General features: G+C 42.3%; 1 protein-coding gene across 6 annotated transcripts in view; it reads right to left on the bottom strand.

The window, feature by feature from the left end:
* Window positions 1–14,143, bottom strand: part of RAB27B (RAB27B, member RAS oncogene family) — a 265,799-nt gene that overhangs the window by 60,626 nt on the left and 191,030 nt on the right. Inside the window, exon 1 of one of the 6 annotated variants that reach the window (XM_073681072.1) lies at window positions 91–244. The exons of the other annotated variants lie outside the window; for them this stretch is intronic. The gene's annotated coding sequence lies outside the window, so the exon portion shown is untranslated. Of the gene's footprint in view, window positions 1–90; window positions 245–14,143 lie in introns of those variants that run through there. 6 annotated transcript variants of the gene reach the window in all.

Here is a 14,143-nt window from a genome sequence, read left to right as displayed (position 1 = left end):
TGCAGGATCATAGCAAACACATCAAATAAGGATTAAACGAAATGCAAAAAAAAAAGAAAGAAAGAAAATGCATAAAAAGCAAAAACTTACAGATTATCAAAGCCGGTCTGTTTGCAGTGCTCTGTCAACAAGCCGTGTATATTTTTGCACCACCCTTGTGGCTTGTGGAGTCTTCTATGCGAGCAGCGTGTATGGAGAGAAGGCGTGCCCTGCAATCTCCACACGGATATGAGGAACTCACCTCAGGCAAATCTTTCTTGTGACTCAACCACATTACAACCAAATACATAGTCTGCAGCGAGCCCGAGCCTACGCACTAACTTTTACGTCCTTTATCTAAGCTCGGGATTCTCGGAAAGGTTACTCCGTGCGAGAACAGATCTCGACAGATTCAATCACACGCGGCAAAATCACGACGAGCCCCCTTACTAGACATATGGGGATGCGCCCACGCAAGTGTGAGTGTAAAAATATCGCTACGCAACAAGCTACAAATCGTGGCAAAAGAACAAGTGCTACGGGGAAAAATGGAGTTTAACTGTAAAAACGCCAAATTAATTGCTGCAATACTGTACGTGTGCACAACATGGTACATTCCACATCTAGAGAAAAAAGTAAAAGGATAAAATGAATGAAAGGATATATTTTTGAAATCGTTTAAGAATTTTTCTGTGCATAGAAAAAGTAATAATATATATATATATATATATATAAAAAAGTAAAAAGATAAATAAATAAAAAGAATAAAATGATATATTTTTGAACATACTTAAGTATCATTTTTAATCATTTTTCTGTATATGGAAAAGTAATAATACACACTACTCAAAAAAATAAAGGGAACACTAAAATAACACATCCTAGATCTGAATGAATGAAATATTCTCATTGAATACTTTGTTCTGTACAAAGTTGAATGTGCTGACAACAAAATCACACAAAAATCATCAACGGAAATCACATTTATTAACCAATGGAGGCCTGGAATTGGAGTCACCCCCAAAATTAAAGTGGAAAAACACACTACAGGCTGATCCAACTTTGATGTAATGTCCTTAAAACAAGTCACAATGAGGCTCAGTATTGTGTGTGGCCTCCACGTGCCTGTATGACCTCCCTACAACGCCTGGGCATGCTCCTGATGAGGCTGCGGATGGTCTCCTGTGGGATCTCCTCCCAGACCTGGACTAAAGCATCCGCCAACTCCTGGACAGTCTGTGGTGCAACATGACGTTGGTGGATGGAGCGAGACATGATGTCCCAGATGTGCTCAATCGGATTCAGGTCTGGGGAACGGACGGGCCAGTCCATAGCTTCAATGCCTTCATCTTGCAGGAACTGCTGACACACTCCAGCCACATGAGGTCTGGCATTATCCTGCATTAGGAGGAACCCAGGGCCAACCGCACCAGCATATGGTCTCACAAGGGGTCTGAGGATCTCATCTCGGTACCTAATGGCAGTCAGGCTACCTCTGGTGAGCACATGGAGGGCTGTGTGGCCCTCCAAAGAAATGCCACCCCACACCATTACTGATCACTGCCAAACCGGTCATGATGAAGGATTTTGCAGGCAGCAGATCGCTCTCCACGGCGTCTCCAGACTCTGTCACATCTGTAACATGTGCTCAGTCTGAACCTGCTTTAATCTGAGAAGAGCACAGGGCGCCAGTGGAGACTTTACCAATGCTGGTGTTCTGTGGCAAATGCCAAGCGTCCTGCATGGTGTTGGGCTGTGAGCACAACCCCCATCTGTGGACGTCGGGCCCTCATACCACCCTCATGGAGTCGGTTTCTAACCGTTTGTGCAGACACATGCACATTTGTGGCCAGCTGGAGGTCATTTTGCAGGGCTTTGGCAGTGCTCCTCCTGTTCCTCCTTGCACAAAGGCGGAGGTAGCGGTCCTGCTGCTGGGTTGTTGCCCTCCTACGGCCCCCTCCACATCTCCTGGTGTACTGGCCTGTCTCCTGGTAGCGCCTCCAGCCTCTAGACACTACGCTGACAGACACAGCAAACCTTCTTTCCACAGCTCGCATTGATGTGCCATCCTGGATGAGCTGAACTACCTGAACAACTTCTGTGGGTTGTAGAGTCAGTCTCATGCTACCACGAGTGTGAAAGCACAACCAACATTCAAAAGTGACCAAAACATCAGCCAGAAAGCATTGGTACTGAGATGTGGTCTGTGGTCCCCACGGGCAGAACCACTCCTTTATTGAGGGTGTCTTGATAATTGACAATAATTTCCATCTATTGTCTATTCCATTTGCACAACAGCATGTGAAACTGATTGTCAATCAGTGTTGCTTCCTAAGTGGACAGCTTGATTTCACAAAAGTTTGATTCACTTGGAGTTATATTCTGTTGTTTAAGTGTTCCCTTTATTTTTTTGAGCAATGTATATATATATATATATATATATATATATATATATATATATATATATATATACATACACAGTACAGGCCAAAAGTTTGGACACACCTTCTCATTTAAAGATTTTTCTGTATTTTCATGACTATGAAAATTGCACATTCACACTGAAGGTATCAAAACTATGAATTAACACATGTGGAATTATATACTCAACAAAAAAGTGTGAAACAACTGAAAATATGTCTTATATTCTAGGTTCTTCAAAGTAGCCACCTTTTGCTTTGATGACTGCTTTGCACACTCTTGGCATTCTCTTGATGAGCGTCAAGAGGTAGTCACCGGAAATGGTCTTCCAACAATCTTGAAGGAGTTCCCAGAGATGCTTAGCACTTGTTGGCCCTTTTGCCTTCACTCTGTGGTCCAGCTCACCCCAAACCATCTCGATTGGGTTCTGGTCTGGTGACTGTGGAGGCCAGGTCATCTGGCGTAGCACCCCATCACTCTCCTTCTTGGTCAAATAGCCCTTACACAGCCTGGAGGTGTGTTTGGGGTCATTGTCCTGTAGAAAAATAAATGATGGTCCAACTAAATGCAAACCGGATGGAATAGCATGCTGCTGCAAGATGCTGTGGTAGCCATGCTGGTTCAGTATGCCTTCAATTTTGAATAAATCCCCAACAGTGTCACCAGCAAAGCACCATCACACCTCCTCCTCCATGCTTCACGGTGGGAACCAGGCATGTAGAGTGCATCCGTTCACCTTTTCTGCGTCGCACAAAGACACGGTGGTTGGAACCAAAGATCTCAAATTTGGACTCATCAAACCAAAGCACAGATTTCCACTGGTCTAATGTCCATTCCTTGTGTTCTTTAGCCCAAACAAGTCTCTTCTGCTTGTTGCCTGTCCTTAGCAGTTTTTTCCTAGCAGCTATTTTACCATGAAGGCCTGCTGCACAAAGTCTCCTCTTAACAGTTGTTGTAGAGATGTGTCTGCTGCTAGAACTCTGTGTGGCATTGACCTGGTCTCTAATCTGAGCTGCTGTTAACCTGCGATTTCTGAGGCTGGTGATTCGGATAAACTTATCCTCAGAAGCAGAGGTGACTCTTGGTCTTCCTTTCCTGGGGCGGTCCTCATGTGAGCCAGTTTCTTTGTAGCGCTTGATGGTTTTTGCAACTGCACTCGGGGACACTTTCAAAGTTTGCCCAATTTTTCAGACTGACTGACCTTCATTTCTTAAAGTAATGATGGCCACTCGTTTTTCTTTACTTAGCTGCTTTTCTCTTGCCATAATACAAATTCTAACAGTCTATTCAGTAGGACTATCAGCTGTGTATCCACCTGACTTCTGCACAACACAACTGATGGTCCCAACCCCATTTATAAGGCAAGAAATCCCACTTATTAAACCTGACAGGGCACACCTGTGAAGTGAAAACCATTTCCGGTGACTACCTCTTGAAGCTCATCAAGAGAATGCCAAAAGTGTGCAAAGCAGTCATCAAAGCAAAAGGTGGCTACTTTGAAGAACCTAGAATATAAGACATATTTTCAGTTGTTTCACACTTTTTTGTTAAGTATATAATCCCACATGTGTTAATTCATAGTTTTGACGCCTTCAGTGTGAATGAAAATTGTACATAGTCATGAAAATACAGAAAATCTTTAAATGAGGTGTGTCCAAACTTTTGGTCTGTACTGTACACTATATATATATATATATATATATATATATATATATATATATATATAAACAAAAAATAAAAAGGTAAATAAAAAGAATAAAAGGATATATTTTTAAACATGCTTAAGTCTAATTTTTAATAATTTTTCTGTATATGGAAAAGTAATAAAAAAATATATATATATATATATATACACACAAAACATAAAAAGGTAAAACGATAAATAAAAAGAATAAAAGGATATATTTTTTAAACTGTTTAATTCTATTTTTTAAGCATTTTTCTGCATATAGAAAAGTACCGTAATAATATATATATACAGTATCTCCAGCAACTTTTTGAAAAGTGGTCAGTGCTCAGCCAGGAGAGAGCATGGCTGCACACATCCGACAAATGAATCATAATTTACGACATAAAAGTGTCATGAAGTGCGACAGAAATGTACGCCAGTCTCTGATGCAAAGCTAGTGAACGATGAGCCAAATCAGATATAGCCCTCTATTAAAAAGTCTTAAAGTGTTAAAATCCCTGCCTCCGTTCTGCAGAAACTGAAGGTTTAATCAGATATGCTAATTAGGCTGCTCAGTGCATCCTGAGTGTGACCAAGAGGCTCAGTGCACCGGACCGCCCACTGGTTTTGCATGCCCCGCCTCCCTCGTTGGTGATTGACATCACAGGCTTGCTTGAGCTTTCTCTGCAGACAATGAAAGCCTGCGCCATCAATCACTGATGAGGAAGGCGGGGACATGCAAAACCAGTGGGCAAGACAATGTACTCAGCCTCTTGGCCACACCCACAATGCACCAAACAGCCTAATTAGCATATCTGATTTAATTTAAGTTTCTGCAGAAGTGAGGACGCAATTAGGTCACTTAAGGTGCGATTTTTATAGGCGATTGGAGATGCACGCCACTAACAATATGCGCCAAATTCATTAAGTCGAATGCCCCTCCTAATTAATTCAGTTCATCTTATTCCTGCACGGCCTTCATTAACACTGGTGTACAAAATGCCTGTCTTAATGAACTAGGGTCTATGTGCTTAGTTTACTCTGTCAGTTTGGGCCCATACATTGCACTTAAAGAGGACCTTTCTCCAAATGTTTCATGTTGAACGGGACACAATATGTAATAATGGCTCAAGAGCGTAATAACTTTTTTTTTTTTGTCTCTCAGTTGTAGAAATATTAGCAATCAAAGAACTTGGCACCTAATGAGTTAATTTTGGTTAAGTAACAGTGGAAGTTACATAGTTTTCACTAGGGGCATGTACTTCTTCTCCTGTATGATGTAGCCCAATAATATGCAGGCAGCAACCCTCAGGGGAAAGAAGAACACACCCCCACCATAGCTTAGATCAGATTTCTGTGTGTGTAAGAGGTAAGGACACAGCTCTGATCTCCTGGTCTAACCTCCTACATGATTATAAAGTGCTGGAAGTAGGGCACAGATGGTCAACATCTATCAGCTAAATCCCAGCAGTCAGTGTGGGGGCAAGGGCAACACGGCTGAGTTACGTGTCTCACATTAAAAACCCTTCTTTCAGCTCTCCTCTTCTTATATCACTGTCAGCTCTGCTGTACTGGCCCTGGCCCACACTGCCTGTCTGGAGCTGAGACTTCTAAGGTGTTAGTAATCACACTTATGAAGGTTATGCTCACAACAACTTATACTCCCTCTGCATTGAGATCAGAGCAAACTGTCATTACAACTCACCCAGGAGCAGCCTGTTCTAAGCTACGGCGGGGGCGTGTTCTTATTTCCCATGTAATACTGTCTGCTTATGATTGGATGTCGTCATACAGGGGGAAGAAGTACATGCCCCCAGTGAAAACTCTCTGATAGCACTCACTTGGATATCTGTTCTCAGTTCCTACAGATGTATGAGTTGCCCGAAAAAGAGGGGAGTAAAGCCAGTGCTCATTGGCTGCAGGGATAGCATGACAAAACAAAGTCATCCAAATCCCGGAAGAGCCAGTCCTGACACCGCTGGAACGACGCCGACACCAGAGGGGAGTATAAGTGTTATTATTTTACAAAGGGGAAACATAGTGATTGAGGGAGGTTGTCACGAGTAGTGGACAACCCCTTTAACAGAAAAAAAAAAGAAAAAAACACAATATAAACAAAGTGAAAAAAATAAATAAAACAGAACAAAAGAATAATAAAATAGAACAAAAAAGTAAAATAAAATTAATACAAATAATTTAAATGTTTTACAGAATTAAACAAGTAGTTGATAGGATTCCATGATAGAATGCAAACATAACCTTTTTATGGCATTGTTTAGCATGTTAAATAGTAGAGCACATTATAGTTAAAGGAACCACATTATTAAAAATTAAAAGGTTAAAAAAAAAAATGGAGCAAGAAAATGACCAGCATAGTCCCATTGATTCCCTTTAAAAGTATCTTGAAAATTACATTTACGCTTAGATATTTCGACCTGTTGCTGCAAAAATCCTAAACCTATAGAATATAAAGTGAGTGAATATAGACTATAAAGTGAGAAATGTTGATCTTCTGTAAACAATGTTTGGCATTTATACCTATAACCACATATCTGGTGAAAAAATCTTGGTATTTCGCCTACGGGAAAATGAAAAAAAAAAAAAAAGCCTCAGGTGTAGAGTTGATGAACAGGTCTGATAGGAATTCTCAAAATGCTACGTAGAAGGGCGTGGGCATCTCCGGAGCACATTGTATAGTTTAACGATACAGTATAATTCTCGGCTTATAATGGCATGAACAATATAAAATAAGGACACGACTCTTCCAATAAAATTAAGACGTGAGAGAATTCACAGCTGTTTTTTAAAGCTTTTTTCAAAAATACATCCACATGAATCTACATGAATAGTTCAGTCCTTAAAATAGTGTTTTTATAGGAAAATTACAGTTGTATCCCACAAGACACATTAAAGAATGTTCCATAGGCATTTTCATGCCCACACTTCATGTTTCCACAATGAGTATTTGGTGTTTATTTTTCTTGTTGCAGATTTTCTGCAGCATTTCTGCACCAATTAGCTAAATTAGATTATTTCCGTTTTTCTTGCGTTCGGAGAATGTTTTTTTTTACATGCAATTTTAACGTGTTTTTTCAGCTGTGGCTTTTGTCTTCTTTTAAGTATATCATATTTTAAACAAATCGGCTTTGTTTTGGAAACTTCCTGTTAGGCCGAGTTAACACGATGCGTTTTTCATGCGTTTCCGCGGCGTTTTTGCAGTTGCGTAAACGCCGCGGAAACGCATGAAAAACGCATGGTAGAAGGGCAGCAATGTTCCCCAATTGAAATCCGCATGTGCTGTGCCCATGATGCGGATTTTTCCGCAGCGTAAACGCTGCGGTCAAAAATCCGCAGCATGTCAATTAATTTTGCGGAAACGCTGCTCTTTTGCCGCCATTGACTTGCATTAGACCGCATGGAATCTGCATCACTGTATATGTTGATGCGCTTTTCATGCGGTCTAATGTGCGGATGGTACCCGGGTGTGGATGAGAGGACTCTCATCCAGACCCAGGTACCATTAAAAAAAAAAGAATAAAATAAAAAATATATATATACTCACCTTCTGACGGCCCGCGCAGCGCTCCTGCTTGATTCCCCGCACTTCGCGGTTGAATGAAGAAGGACCTTCGCTGACGTCAGAGTCATGTGACGGGTCACGTGACGCTGACGTCGGAAGGTCCTAAAGTCTTCACTGCCGGGACCGAGCGAAGCCGGACACCTGGGGCCATCAGAGGGTAAAGTATATATTTATTTTTTGACATTCACACACTATATAAATCCATGCCGGTTGCTGGTTGCCGGTTGCATGGATTTATATAGTGTGAAGTTGTCAAGCACTTTCCAAGTGATGCTAAAATCGCTTGGGAAGCGCTTGTCAACCCGCATGCGGAAATGAAAGTGAAGAACGCTTCACATCCGCATGTCCCTGGCAGGAAACCGCATGTACAAACCACATGTACAATCCGCATGCGTTTTTTCCTGCCAGAGAGATGCAGAAACGCTCAGGAAAAAATCCTGAGCATTTCTGCATCGTGTGCACATACCCTTACTCCTGTTTTGATAAAAGTTTACTGATAAATTCATGTGTGGACTACATGGGTGTTTAGTGCGCTTCCTCTGCGAAAATAAAAAAATGTTATCTGCGGCTGTTCCTCATTTCATTCAATTCTATGAGGAAAATGCATAAATAAAACGCTTTAGTTTGCATTATAGCCCAGATTAAGTCCAAAATTCAAGGCTGCTTAATTGTATTATGTATTAGCATAGAAGGGTCTTTATGCTGATTTGTTAAAGGGATTGTCCCATCATATTCATTGAATCAAAAAATAAATAACATTTGCCATAAACAAGCGATCCATTGGCTTACATAATATGATGCCATCTAGTGGTTATGTGTATAGGGCCACCATCGGGGCATTACTGCCCTAACTGGTATATGAGGCCCGGTGAGCAGAAGCAAAGAGGGGGGCTGGACTGGATAAGACACGTTGGCAGCATATCTCACCCAGTCCAGGCCCCCTGTATTTTGCTTCTGCTCACCGAGCCCCAGGGGCAGGGGTGGGTTGGGCCGGTTCAGTATTCAACTGAATATGCGTTCTGGGACGCACCTTCAGTTGAAATATTTTGGCAGGTAAGGAGAAACTTTTTTTTTTCCTAGTGAAAAGCCGCAATTTGGAGATCAGGAATGAGAACACATGATTGATGTGGGGTCAGGAATGAAAACACATGATGGATGTGGGACCAGGAACTAGGAATGACAACACATGATGGATGTGGGACCAGAAATGAGACACATGGTGGACAGAAATGAGGCACATGGGGCCACGATGTGGGACATTATTACCAGACGGGGCCAGAATGTGGGACATTATTACAAGAAGGGGCCAGGATAGGTGACATTATTACCGGAAGGGACCAGGATGTGGGGACATCAGTGCAGGGGCTAATCAAGTGATATTATTACTGCTGTGATGTATTTTATTTTGAGGATAGTGTTTTCAGTGGGGAGGGAGGTCCTTTTACTGTGCAGGGCGACACTATGTTGCTTTTTTCTTCATCTGGCGTAGTGTAAAAGTTGGGGAAAAGGTGGGGAATGTGCTCAGCAAGCTGCTCTAGATAACTGTGTTATTTTATGCAGAGACGAGTCCTGGCTGCAAGAAGTGATGGCGGTCTGCTCTGGATGAAGAAGAAAAGCGAAGATGAATATCTTCAACTAGAGAAATCTCTGGTGAATCAGTGTGTTACCTGTACACTGACACTATACACTGTATACAGAGCTCCTGTGTATAATGTCACTGGTGATCCCTGTATTAACTGTACACTGACACTATACACTGTATACTATATGCAGAGTTAGTGTGTATAATGGCACTGGTGATCCTTGTATTACCTGTACACTGATACTGTACACTGTATACTATATAAAGAGCTCCCGTGTACAATGTAACTTATGATAATATTAGTATTGTGTTTTTTTTTTTATTAATGACCAGTATTGTAGTATTCGATCACTATGTGCTGGTAATATGTGATCTGGTCATGGTGTGGCAGAATTTGTTCCTTGTATGTGGTATTATTCGGTCACTATGTGATGATAATATGTGATCTGGTCATGGTGTGGTGGTATTTGCTTCTTCGATGTGGTATTATTCGGTCACTATGTGGTGGTAATACTGTATATGGTCCGGTCATGGTGTGATGGTATTTGTCCCTTGTATGTGGTATTACTTGGTCACTATGTGATGATAATATGTGGTCTGGTCATGGTGTGGTGGTATTTGCTTCTTCTATGTGGTATTAGTCAGTCACTATGGGGTGGTAATACTGCATGTGGTCTGGTCATGGTGTGACGGTATTTGTCTCTTGGATGTGGTATTATTAGGTTACCATGTGGTGGTAATATGTGGTGCGGCCACGGTGTGATGGTATATTTCCCTTGTATGTGGTATTATTGGTCATTTTAAAAAATGTATGTGACACATTCCCTTAAAGAAAAATAAATAAAAATACACCTAAAAAGAGTATTAGATATTTAAAAAAATGTCTAATAGGTTGGAGTAGAGTAGGGCCCAGCGAAAAGAGTTTACCTTGTAGTGGTGGCAGCTTAAAAAATCTTTTGGCCAAAACAAAAGCTGTTTCCTATGTGTGTGATATGGTGTTCGATGGGAACTGTTAATGTGTGATTGGTGAGGATGTGGTGCAGAAGTTGAGTTTTTCCAAGAGTGTGCGGTGGGACTGTGGAAGGTTCGAGGGGTGGAGGCGGAGCTGGGGTGGAGCCTGGGCAGAGTCTCAAGGGGGCCCGGAAATTCCTGGTGGCAGCATCTTGCGCACCTGTGTGACTCGCAGTGAAGTCATCAAGCTGAGCTGAGTTCATGTCGTATGAACTCCGTTCTACTCACTGAAGTCAGTGCAAGCTCACGCTCGAGGTGCCGGAAAACGACATCAGCGCATGCACGGTGAGAATTTTCCCACGCTAGCGCTGATGTCAATGAGGTGAACTCAGTTCATATAACATGAACCCCGCTCAACTTGATGATGGCATCGGGAGTCACTGAGGTGCACAAGCGTGCGCTCTTCAGTGTCTCTGCAGGATGGCAGGCTGGATGGTTGCGTCCAGCTACTATGCAGCCTGCCATCTAGATGTAGCAGAGCTGGAGCCATTGTGGGACACATGGATTATGTTCTTCACGTCGGAGAATTAAAGATGAGGTAGGTTTATTATTTAATTTTTATTACAGGTGACATTGGATTCAGAGGAATGGGCATAATGGTAAGTAGCATTTAATTTAGAATATTAAAGGAGTCTGTGTGTTTATTTCAAATAAAATATTTTATTCTGGGTGTGGGTGTTTTTATTTCACATTTCACTTTCACTATAGAGTTAGTAATGGGGGCATCTTATAGACACCTCTACATTACTAACCTGGGCTTGCTGTTAGCTGGCATTATAAGCTGACGTCCTATGGATGCGCCATTTCTGGGGCGGACTCTGGCATCAGAATCGGCGCATGCGCATAGCGCGCCATCCGGCACCATTTTACTGAAGACACATTTGCAGTGTGTCTTCAACAAAATGGCGCCGGACAGCGCGGTATGGGCACGCGGGTACTCGGGAGCCACACTCCTCTCCCGGCCTCTGGCAGAACGGGACGCAGCGCTGAAGCACATGGAAGAATTGTCGGGTTTTTTTTGTACCTTTTTAAAGCAAAAGTCGCACGGTCCTTTAAGTTGTCGCACATTAGTCTTCAGCTGTGCAAACATAAAATTGGGTACACAAAAATTTTTGAAACATTTACAAAACGCTGCGAATGAGAAATTAGGCAAGAAAACATCTGGAGAATGAAAACCGCGTCCACATTCTGAAAGAAAAAAAAAACACAGAAAGAGAAGATAACTCTAAAAATAAAAAAGTGCAAATGAAATAATGAATAAAGTACAAACATAAAGTCACTATTAGAGACATTTTTGCTCTAGAAAAATGGTGAAAGACAATGATGAATTAGGCTGTAGTCTTGCTGCCCCTTTCATTATGCAGTTTCCTCCAAATAATTATCTTGTAGTCTAGCACCTCCTCTTGGTCAAAAGAAGTATTGCAGCATAAATTAAGCCAGAATGGATAGAAGTCGGCTCCCACTCTTGATCGTGTATTGCATGGTGGGCAGCATGTGTAACTCTGCTCCCAGAATATTGGAAGATTACCAAAGATTACACCACTGTTTGCTACAGGTCCCCTGCCTTTACTATACGTGCAGCACTGGTTCCTCTATATGGGAATTTAAGGTGCATTTCCCCTTTAAGATCTGATCTGTTACCAGAGCTGTACAAATCCCAGGACAAGTATTACTTATGGCATGTTCACACAGCGCTGCCAGTTCTTTTCCCTCTTGCATTGACTGTGCTGTCTCTTGTATTTGGACTCGTATATTACAGGTAAAACGCCCCGGCTGCAGTTATTGACCCGCCACTTTAGCACTTTGCTATATATTAAAGCAGCAGTAATATATTCTCCTGAAACGGCAAATTTATAGCATATGGTGTCATTACGGAGAGAAAAGATTTAACCTTGGAGTGCCGGAGGCGAATAGAAAAAAAGCAATGTGCAGCTTTGGTAGAGTCGGAGTGGAAAGCACTTAGTAAATAAATATTTCAAGATTTAGTTAAAAGTGATAAGAAGTGACCTTGTAAATGTGGTTTTACTCATCCCCCCCCCCACCACCACCGACTAGTGGAGATGGGAAAAAGACAACTTGTAAAAGCTGGGGACTGGAAGATCAGTTTATTAAAGAGAATCCATCAGCAGGTTTTTACTATGTAATCCGAGAGCAGAATGATGTAGGGGCAGAGACCCTGATTCCAGGGATGTATCACTTACTAGGCTGTGTTTTGCTGTTTCAATAAAATCAGTGTTTTATCTGCAGGAGATTATCTCTACAGGACTGGATGTCTGGTGTCTCCTGGTCCAACCACACCCCAAGCACTGATTGTCAGCTTTCTGTCAATATACAGTGTACCCAGAAAGCAGCCAGTGATGTGGGTGTGGTTATACAGACAAAGCAGCCAATCAGTGGTGTGGGTGGAGTTAAACACAGCTCAGCATTCCGAGCTCTGCTACATCTGCAGCAGAGAAAACTGTGATTGTATCACAACTGCTGCACCCAGTAAACTAAGTGATACATCGCTGAAATCAGGGTCTCTGCCCCTATATCATGGTGCTGTCAGATTCCTCCTGACAGATTCCCTTTAAATGTTGACACAGCTATAGTGTTCCTGTAACACTGCTTACCACAGTGCCCCATAACAGAGCAACTCACAGTGCCCCCGTACCATTGCTAAACTGTTTCTATGTCAAAGAGCCACCCACAGCGGCCCCATAACAGAGCCAACTATCGTGCCTGAAAAGAGAGCCCCAAGAGGGTAAAGGTGAGCTCTAGCCACCCTCTTACCAGTTATGCAGTTATTATGCTGGAGGGCAAGTTGCCCCTATGATTATGCATTGCTCTTTGTGTGTTTCCAGCCCCAACATAGACTTATATTCAGTGCAGTTGTCTATATTTCATTTATCAATTTAGTGGCTTCCTGAGAGGAGAAAAGAGCCAAGGAAGTAAGGGAAATGTATGCTGTCTCAAGTAACTGTAACAGCCATAGCCAAGGTGAATAGACATGAGAGATAGTGCAAGTGCAAGCTAAATGCAGGGAGCTACCATGGTCAAAGCCAGTGAGCACAGCAAGTTAGCAACAGAGGAACCTGAACTGCACCTGATGTAGTTAGTGGCCAAAAGATGGTGAAAGGCCTGTGGATGAGTGATGACATGTGCTGGAGCACAGCAGACCTGAGTGTGATTAAGTGACAACTTTCAACTCTCATCTCTGCTAGTCAATGTTGAGGGAGGGACAGTGCTGCATAGTTGAGTCTCATTACTCTCTGAGTTCAGTCTCCCTCCAAATAGTAGAATGGCCCCCAACATAGCCCTCCAAATAGTATAATGGCCCCCAACATAACCCTCCAAATAGTATAATGGCCCCCATATAGCACTCCAAATAGTATAATGGTCCCCACTTAGCACTAAATATTGTATAATGGCCCCCACATAGCCCTCCAAATAGTATAATGGCCCCCACATAGCCCTTCAAATAGTATAATGGCCCCACATAGCACTACAAATAGTATAATGGCACCCACATAGCAGTCCAAATAGTATAATGGCCCCCACATAGCACTACAAATAGTATAATGGCCCCCACATAGCCCTCCAAATATTATAATGGCCCCCACATAGCACTCCAAATAGTATAATGGCCCCCACATAGCACCCCAAATAGTATAATGGCCCCCACATAGCACTACAAATAGTATAATGGCCCCCACATAGCACTACAAATAGTATAATGGCCCCCACATAGTACTCCAAATAGTATAATGGCCCCCACATAGCCCTTCATACAGTATAATGGCCCCCACATAGTATAATGGCCCCCACATAGCTCTCTATACAGTAAAATGGCCCCCACATAGCACTCCAAATAGTATAATGGCCCTCACATAGCACTCCAAATAGTATAATGGCACCCAAC

The sequence above is a fragment of the Phyllobates terribilis genome, unplaced genomic scaffold (assembly GCF_046119375.1).
Source record: "Phyllobates terribilis strain yellow unplaced genomic scaffold, ASM4611937v1 Scaffold_1__5_contigs__length_1240528914, whole genome shotgun sequence".
Taxonomy (NCBI): Eukaryota; Metazoa; Chordata; class Amphibia; order Anura; family Dendrobatidae; genus Phyllobates; species Phyllobates terribilis.
Note: the sequence above shows the minus strand (reverse complement) of the source record. Positions and strands in the feature narration are given on the sequence as shown.